Source organism: Neolamprologus multifasciatus, chromosome 2 (genome assembly GCF_963576455.1).
Source record: "Neolamprologus multifasciatus chromosome 2, fNeoMul1.2, whole genome shotgun sequence".
Classification (NCBI taxonomy): Eukaryota; Metazoa; Chordata; class Actinopteri; order Cichliformes; family Cichlidae; genus Neolamprologus; species Neolamprologus multifasciatus.
Window position 1 is genome coordinate 11,888,750 of NC_140440.1, and position 10,097 is coordinate 11,898,846.

General features: G+C 42.6%; 1 long non-coding RNA gene across 1 annotated transcript in view; it reads right to left on the reverse strand.

Moving 5' to 3' along the window:
• Window positions 1-10,097, reverse strand: part of LOC146524008 (uncharacterized) — a 192,248-nt gene that overhangs the window by 106,925 nt on the left and 75,226 nt on the right. The window lies entirely within an intron of this gene.

Genomic DNA, 10,097 nt, shown 5'->3' on the forward strand with positions numbered 1-10,097 from the left:
ACACCTCCAGGAAGAAGTACAGAAAGGTGGTGACATCCGTGATGAGCACTGCACTGTTTTAACCCATTCCAGTTTGTCCTGTTTAGGAGGTGATTTTGTTTTTCTGTGTGTAAGGATGTGTTTCAGCCTATGTGCGTGTTTGTACACCTCTAAAGTACCTGCTTGATGGGCTGGAGAGTCTTTGTGGCCTTCTTCACACAGCAAGTGGTGTAAAGATGATCCAGATATGGTAGCTCTGTGCCCACAATCTTTCCACAACATGCTGGAGGGCCTTTTGTCAGCTTTGGTACAGCTACCACACCAATGCTCTCTACTGTGCTGTAAAAGCTGCAGTGTGGTGCGCAGTAGACTCTCTCTATGGATGTGTAGCGGTGTGTCTGTGGTTTTCTTTTTGGTTCGGGACTCTATAATCATCTCTTTGGTGTGTGTGTTATTAAAACACACACATGACATCATATTGTTATGATGTCATATCATCTGTAAACTTAACAGTGGTATTCGTCTTGCGGATGCACTGATGGTCATGTCTGTCCGGAGCATACAGGAAGGGTCTCGGCACGTAGCCTTGCGGAACTCCGTGGTCAGAGCGAGGATGGGGAGTGTTTTCCTGCCCAGGCTGACAGTCTGAGAGCAGTTGGTGTTAAAATCTCATACCTGGTGATCTACCTCGGCTGTGACGCATTGCTTTATGTGATTGAATAGCAGTCTTTCAAAGTATTTAGAAATGATCATGGTAAGAGGAACTGGCCAATAGTTGTTGACACAACTTACTGTAGATTTTTGGTAACAGGTTCAATGATGGTTAAAAAAGTACCTCTCCCAGTTAGCAGGGCCAGCTGCTATCCTTGTGTTGATGCTGCAGAGATGCTGCTGCACCTCATAAGTAGAGCAGAGGTCCCTGGGTTGCTTATTGGCTTACAATTGTTGTGTTCCTCTGCTAGGCTGACACAGTTATCAGTATGTGTGTAGTGTGTGTTATCTTTCTTTTTGTAATGCACAACGGACTTGATACCTTGCAACATCCACCTTGAACTGGAATTATTGTTGAAATACTCTTTTATCCATAGTTGCTGGTCATTTTTGTGTGTATGAAGCGCTGTTTTCAAATGTTTTTATTCAGCAGGAAGAAGGACAGCATCAAGGGAAAGGGATGAATGACTGAATAACCCTTTAGTGTTGGAAAAATGTAAACAGTTTTTGCATGTTGGTAAGAAACATTCTTATTATTGTTATGAAATATTCCTTCTTTAGGGCTGGGAAGACACAGACCCAGTGTCAGTCAACTAACCCCCAGCTTATTTGTATTTAAGGAGTATTAGCGTACTCCCAGTGCCAGTCCCAAGCCTGGATAAATAGGAGGGGAGCATTCAGAAGGGCATCCGGGGTAAAAAAAATGTGCCAAATCAAACATGTAGTTCTATCCGCTGCAGAGCCCCTTGGGTAAACAAGGAAGCAGCCAAAAGAGCCCAGCCATCATCGTTATTATTATTGTCCTCTAAGTGTTGAGACTTGTGAGAATAATGTAAAAAAGAAAAAGGCATATTTTGTCATTTCACAGCCTTGAATGTCACGAGCAATAATAGAGGAAAAATAGCTTTAACAACCATAAGCAGCCAACGTTACTATGAGATATTTCTGTAATGAAATCAGTAAATAAATAGTGGCTATATTTACACGGATCTTCGTTTTTGAATGGTTTAAAAGCCCAGATAAAGAAAAATGCTTCAAATAAAGAAACTCAAAAAAAAATGAATGGAAAAATTCGTGGCACGTGGGAACACTAGCCAAAGTCATAACAAAGCTGTTGAGGAAGACAAACAGATGATGTATTTAACAGTTTTGATGTAAACACCGCGCAGTATTAAAACCATATTTCGCATGAACACCTGGCACCAAATCTTCCATCCAAATAAAAATAATAATGTGTGATTTAATAACCTCTTATTGTGTTTATTGGTTTCTCTAGGCTTGTTTTATTGAATCATCCCTTTCAAGCAGAGCTTAGTTTGATCCTTTTTAGTCACTCATCACATTTATTTGTATATACAGTAGAAATGCAGTTAAATGAAAACCAACAGGGATAAGAGAGAAAAAACGAGGTTTTGGGCTAAAAGCAGAACGAATGGATGACACTGGAGACACTTAAGCTGCTTTCAACATGCACTGCATCCCTGAACATTTCTAGACTTTACCCTTGTGTCTCTTTGGTAGAGGAGAAGCAATTTACATGCATCAACCAGGCAGGAGCAGTTCTCTTACTTACATGTTGCCCTCAAAAGGACAACTGTAAATATTCCTCAGGTGTGCAGGTGAGGCAGCTGCCAGGGTAGAGCGTGCGAGAAGGCAGACTCCTGATGCCCCGTGGTTTACTGTGAATTTACGGCGTAATTACATGAGTTGTCTCACACATACAGACTTTGTAAAAGTCTAGAAAAGCTCAGAGCTGAAGCACAAAGCTGTGGACAAAAAGCCTGGCCCAGAGTTCTTGTATAACTGCATAATGCTTAAACAATTATTGAAGCTGGTGGAAGAACAGAAAATTTGTCTTGCTGCATTCTCAATCATCCAGGAAAGTAAATCTCCAAAAGTTGATTCTGTTCATCTGGACGTAGCGTTTTCTGGGACAAACGTTTCGTCACTCATCCAGGTGACTTCTTCAGTCTCAGCTGACTGCAGGTTTCAATCTTATAAACAGTACATTTGCATAATGACTGAAACCAGCCCACTGAAGGAACAATGGGCTGGGAGGTCAGTTCCTTAATCATAATTATGCAAATTCTCATGACCATTGATCAACAACCACTGACCAAAGACCACTGATCAATGGCCATTAGTACCATTCACAGAGAGTTGGGGAATGGCTGCAATCACAGCATTGTAAGATGGTGAAAGAGGTCCTCTTAGGCCCCCTCCTCGATTCAGAGATGGTCTTTCCCTTTTCACGTAAATGGCCTCGTTGACTCCATGCTCAAACCAGCGTTCTTCCCTGTCCAGGATGTTACATCCTCATCATTGAAAGAGTGTCCACTGGCCTGTAGGTGTAAATAGACTGCAGAGTCCTGGCCTGACGAGCTCTTCTGTGTTGTGCCATCCGCTTCGCCAGAGGTTGTTTGGTTTCCCCGATGTATAATCCTGGCAATCCTCCTGGCACTTAACAGCGTACACTATGTTACTCTGTTTGTGTCGGGGGACCCGCTCCTTGGGGGGGACCAATTTTTGGCGCAGCGTGTTTTGGGGTTTAAAAGCCACAGAGACCCGGTGTTTCGAAAAAATGCGTCTCAACTGTTCCGATACTCCTGACACATTCTCTGTGAACGGTACTCATGGCCATTGATCAGTGGGTTTTGGTCAGTGGTTGTTGACCATTGATCAATGGTCATGAGAATTTGCATAATTTGCATAATTATGATTAAGGAACTGACCTCACAGCCCATTGTTCCCACTGAGGGAACAATGGGCTGTGAGGTCAAAAACTAAGCCTTTAAAGTAGAACATTATCAGAAGGATAGGCCCTTAGGCCCCCTCCTCCATCCTTCGAGGAGGGGGCCTAAGGGTACATCTTTCACCATCTTACAATGCTGTGATTGCAGCCATTCCCCAAGTCTCTGTGAATGGTACTCATGGCCATTGATCAGTGGGTTTTGATCAGTGGTTGTTGATCAATGGTCATGAGAATTTGCATAATTATGATTAAGGAACTGACCTCACAGCCCATTGTTCCCTCAGTGGGCTGGTTTCAGTCATTATGCAAATGTACTGCTTATAAGATTGGAAACCTGCAGTCAGCTGAGACTGAAGAAGTCACTTGGACGAGTGATGAAACGTTTCTCCCACAAAACGCAACGTCCAGATGAACAGAATCAATTTTTGGAGAACAGAAAATTTGCTACTCCTACAATAATCAGGATGAGATATCAGTCTGAAAACAACATTTTTATCTTTCCAAATGCCAGAATTCGGCTGCTTTCGTTGTTTTAAATCAGCGTAAAGATATTTTGAAGTTTGCAGGATAAAATAACAAACTCAAGATGATGAGTCTGGAAAATTATACATTACAGTAAAGGCTGGTGACGATGACAACGAGTTATATGTGGTGCACAGGAGTGACTCATATTTAAACATTAATAACACGTTGCTACATTTACAGAAAAGGCAGAAAGAGATAAAAAAGGATAAAGATGAAAAATTGTTTGTGGCATAGTGTAAAAAAATGACACTGATGGAGAAAAAGTTGTTAGTTATTCATTTTATTCACATTAGTCTGTGACTCTGGGTTTTGTTTAAGGACGTCCATCTAAAAATAAATTGTATGTAATCAATTTTAAAAAATGAAACAAAATTGTAAAAACATATTTACACACATGCACTGAATTATAGGAGGTTCTGTAAAAAGGCTCGGCCACATTTCTTTTCCTGTGTGAGCGAGAGCGCCCTCCCCCAGCTGCGCTGAACATCCAGCCATTGGCCACAGTCCAGTACCAGGCTGTGCTGATTGGTTGGCTCCAACTCTAATCACTTACAATTGGCCCATTATCTACTGCATGCCACACCTCCCGTACGCGCACACACACACCTCCACCCAGCTTTGGGACACAGTGGAAGAGTGGACACACTGAGAGGAAGGTGATGCAAGGTTTGTGATGTATTTTTGGCCCCATATCACAGACTTCCTGTGTGTAATTTTCTGTGTGTGTCTATGTATGTGTGTGCGGGTTTGTGTGATAACAGCGGCTATTCTGTAGTGTGTTTAAGGTCTGAAGAGATAACTCTGTGCCAAGCTAATAAGAGTGAAACAACCCCCCACCCCTCCCTCTGTGTACTTAACAGTATGAAGGCTTGGTTGTGTGTGAATGTAAGAATTTGTTTATTTTTCTGTGAAAGGGTTGTTGTTTAGTAAGTAAGATGTTTGCAGAGACGTGGGGATCACTGCTTCGATGAATTCTGCCCAGAAGGGTTTTTACATGTTGCTGCTGGTAGTAGAGTATCAGCTCTCATCGTGTGACAAATACAGCATCTAAAACATCCTTATGAACCATAAATAGGGAGCCGATTAGAGAGAGTCTTTAAACTTAAATGTTCAGAGGGCTGTACGCTCCTCAGCGCATATGATCAGTAAAGTATGTGAGGTATTAAGAGACAAAACCACTGTGAGTCCCAAAAATTAATATTAATAAGCTTAGATAGGACACTTCATGCAAAAGTTGCAAAACCCCTGTTTTACTGTAGCTACACAACCTATAACAAAATAACTTAAATAAAGTAGAAAATCTGAATGAAGTGAAAACAATATAACAAATGACACAAAGGAGCCTAATAGGTAAAAATCTAAACAAAATCCAATAGATCACCATTAATAACACGGTTAAAATACAATAATCTTGTGTAAAAACAAACAATTTTACAGGTATCTCAGTGAAAAACTAAAAACTTAGTGCACTTTGTCTCAACAGCTCGCATAATTTAAAGCATTTATTTAGTGTATGGCTTTATCAGTCTCTCACACTGATGTGTCTCACTCTTCTTCATATTATTGCTTAAATAAATTCATTGAGGTTTGCAGGTATTTGTTACTGCACGGCTCTTTTGTGGTTCTACCACAGCATTTCAATCGGGTTGCAACCCCTTGATTATTTTCTGTTGTAGCTTTGCGTCTGTGTTTGGGATAACTGACCTGTTGCATGATCCAATCGGGGCCGAGCTTTAGCTGTTGGACTGACAACCTCACATTTGGCTCGAGAGCACTTTGCAGTCAGAGAGTCAACCGTGAACTCCTCTGAATACCAAAGAGTCCAGGTCCTGTGGCTGCAAAACAAGCCCAAATCATCACCCGTCCACCACCGTGCTTGACGGCTGGTTTAAGGTGTTTGTGCTAATATGCTCTGCAAACATGCTGCCATGCTCTCTTTAGAGAACAGGCTTTCTTCTCCTATAGCTTTTTTGCCAGCTTACAGGGTTTTAAATCATCCAGTGCCCAATTATTATCTCTACATCCACTTAAAAGCACTTGGGTCCGGGAGATGTAAACGGTGACAGCGAGGGTCTCTGCAGATGTCCGCAGAGGATTTACATAACAATGCACCAACTACCCATGCGCCCCAGGCGGCAGACTTCAAGAAGTATAACAGGAATGACTGCTCGGCCGTTGCGCCTCGAGCTGTCTGTGCTTGTATATGATGAAGGTATAGCACGATCGGTGTCCCAGCCACTAGAGCGTCAGAGTATCCAGTTTGTAACCACTCTCACACAGCCTTGTTTGAGCCCAGATGCATGGTTTTGATCTGCTGTTTAGCATAATGAAAACATCTAAAAGAGTCCATTTCCTCTTTTATTAAACAGCTCAAGAAAGCAGCTCATCCAGTAAGAACTGATTTTTGTTATGCTGATCAGATATTGGAGCATTTTTAACCTCACACTCTCATACTGTTACTGAGTTTTCAAATAGTTTCTCTACTCCTTGAATGAAACAGGAAGATAACACAGCACAAGTTTCAGGCCAGAATCAAAGAGACTACTTGACTACTTCCTTTATTCTTTTCTTACTGTGCCCATCCTTTTGCACTCCTCAACTTCCTCTTCCCCCTTCCTTTTCCTTTCTAGCGCTCTGATCCTTAATCTCTCCCGTTGCTCCCACCTAGTCAGCCTCTTTTCACTCATCTCGCCCCCCCCCCCCCCCTCCTTCCCTCCTTGTCTTCCACATGTTGGCTGGATTCTTCACGCCTGCGGTACCCATCTCCGCCTACAGTAGATTAGATTGTTTCTGCAGCATCTACTCTCTTCTGTAGTGGCATCCACATTGTTCTGCAGCTCACTGTCAGCATCCATAAATCCAATTTGTTGCCCATGCGTGTGTCTGTATGTGCCTGCGTCTGCATGTTTGCTTCAACGCGATGCAGCTGCCTTACGTTCAGTTGTCCGCGTGAGTGCATTTAAGTGTCGCAGGCATCCTTTTGTTTGTGTGCTGCAGAAATATTATTTCCGTGTACCTGCCTTTCAGTGTCAGTACGTTCGTCTTGCACGAGTGTGCATTTATTACGCTTGTGTCTTTGTGGATGTGCAGGCGTGTATCTTTGCAATTGTTTGTGCGAGTGAGCATGTGTGTGTGTTAGCGATAGCTCTAGGTCTAGTTCGCTGTCAGTCTTGATAAGGCCAGTGGTTGGGAGGCGTCAGTCGGGGCGGCTGCTCGCCTGGCCTCTGCGTGGTGGATCTGCTGAGGAGCCGAGCCATTAGACACGCTGCAGTGACTATAGAGAGAAAAGGAGTGGGAGGGTGGAGATGTATGGTGAGAACGCCTGAGAGTGGGAAAAAGAGAGAGAGAAATGCAGGAATGAGGAATGGGGTAGGGGTGGAGTGTGTTGTGGGGGGTTGATGGAGTGTGAATAAGATGAAGATAGAAACTGGGAGAGAAAGATGATAAAAAACATCACAGTCAGATAAGGAGGGCAGATGCAGGCGAGGTGAAGGCAGTTAGAGAGAGAGGATGAACAGGAAAAACCAAAGGAAGTCTATCCCCAGTTCTTTCCCTCTTCTGTTTCACCTTTCCCCTCATGAAAATCATTAAATATTCAATCTCTTTTAAACTATTTTTTCCCTTATATCTCTCTACTACCCACCCACCCCCCTTCGTTTCCTCCTTGCTCCCTGTGGAGCTCGAACAGTTCAGATATCCCCGCAGTGTCGCCTTTCTCTGTCCTTATTTAGAAGCACCAAATATGCTTCATATTTCTTCCATCTCCTGGGGAATATTCGTCTCTCGTATGTTAGCCGAAGTCGCCGTCAGCCTCAGAAACAAGATAAACACGTCTGTTGCTTCTCTGCTCGACACAGGGATGTCAGTTTGCATTTGGTCTGAGACCTCGAGCACCTAACACGTTCCTTTTAATAGGCTACACGCAACTGTGATGTGTCAGAGAGACATTTCTCAATTACTAATCAGTTTATCTACTAACTGGCATAATTTGTTGAGTTCAATATATCACGGTTATGATATTAAAATATGAGACAGCTCGGGTGCTTCTTCTTGAAACAGCAAGTGGCTGATACATTCTGCAGTGTGGAGCAAATCTCACAAACCTCCTAATCCCACAGCAAATTTTTAAAGTATCTGCTGCGGTTTGCGCCTAATTTATACGTTAGTTCGTGGGCTTTTTCTCGTCGCAAATTTGATTAGAAACACATTTAGTTAGACATGTTTACAGTGCAGAGGTGGAAAACCTTGTTTCTTAAGTTGGAAAGCGTCTCAGGTCTGTTCCCGCCAGCTGCTGCTACTGGCTGCGATAGAGAAGATTACTTCAAGTCAAGCTTTACAAGAGAAACATTCAGGGGTTTTACTGCTTCCCCACTCCACTGTTGCTCAGAAAATGACATCGCTTGGCACCGTTCGGTGCTGCAGTGTGAAATAAGCATGAAAGTGTTGTGGAAAAAGCCAGGAGGACTGAAAACAGCCAAAAATAACGTGTTTTAGTATCAATCATCAATTGTCACGGTTGACAGGTCTCTGGTTCAGTATGTCAAGGATACTCATATATACGTAAATTCTGCATATTTGCAAATATGAGGCAATCTGCAGCTCGTTCCCTTTGACCTGTTTTTTTAGTGTTGTCTTGTCTAAACTGTGTCTTTTTCCTTTTACTATGTTTACCTTTGGAAAATTTTGAGTCGACGTAATTTCCATCACAGTTCTTTGAAACAGGGCCAGAAAAAAGAGGTTGGGTTATTTTATTTAAAAAAAGAGGCAGCGGCCCAGAGCCATGTACGGTCCACTTCACTGTGTAAATAAAGGGAGGAAAAAGGTCAGGGAGGGGGGTACTGCTCATTTTTAATTTCGTTTAAAACTATTCAACAGTGCATGAAAGCAATGATGGGAGGAAATGCTGGTGTTGAAAACAACAGTTTCCCTAACCCTCTGCCTCTTTTTGGATTTGAACAACTCGCCCACTGGCTGTCTGTGACATTTACCAATAGTGAGCGTGTGATGTAACCATCATTGCTGTTAAACTAGGTTAGGCGCCGGCAGTTAGAGGGGCGTCTGAGGCCGCTTATATCACAGCCGTTATCAAGTTCTAAAGCCATCGCTGCAGTCAGTCTGGACAGGTGACCAGACCAAAGCACCCAGATGGAGAATTGGAGACTAATTGGATGACACACTAGCTGTTGCTTGCATTTTTGGACACACCTATGAGGTATTATTAGGGAACCATAGAGCATGAAGGAGACAATATTACATCACTGATAAGTCTTGATGCATTCTCAATCATCCAGGAAAATAAATCTCCAAAAGTTGATTCTGTTCATCTGGACGTAGCGTTTTCTGGGAGAAACGTTTCATCACTCATCCAAGTGACTTCTTCAGTCTCAGCTGACTGCAGGTTTCCCCAAATCTTATAAACAGTACATTTGCATAATGACTGAAACCAGCCCATGAAGGAACAATGGGCTGGGAGGTCAGTTCCTTAATCATAATTATGCAAATTCTCATGACCATTGATCAACAACCACTGACCAAAGACCACTGATCAATAGCCATGAGTACCATTCACAGAGAGTTGGTGAATGGCTGCAATCACAGCATTGTAAGATGGTGAAAGATGTACCCTTAGGCCCCCTCCTCGAAGGATGGAGGAGGGGGCCTAAGGGCCTATCCTTCTGATAATGTTCTACTTTAAAGGCTTAGTTTTTATGCGCAAAAGGAATCAACAGAAAATAACATGATAAAAATGGCGAGGACATATATACTCGCTGCCCACTTTGTTAAGCACATCTGTTCAGCTCCTCATTAATACAAATATTTCACGCAACAGCAAGTCAGTGCATTTATATATAGAGTTCAAAACGAGCATCAGAATGAGGAAGAAAGGTGATTTTTAAGTGGCTTTGAATGCGGCCTTGTTGTTAGCACCACAAAGATTGGTCTGACTATTTCATAAAATGCTGATATTCTGGGATTTCTCCACATAGCCATCTGTAGGGTTTACAGAGAATGGTCCAAAAACTTGTTGATGACAGAAGTCAGAGAAAGTAGGCAACAAGAACTCAAATAATCACCTATTATAACCAAGGTATGCAGAAGAGCATATTTGAACCTTAAAGCAGAGCAGCAG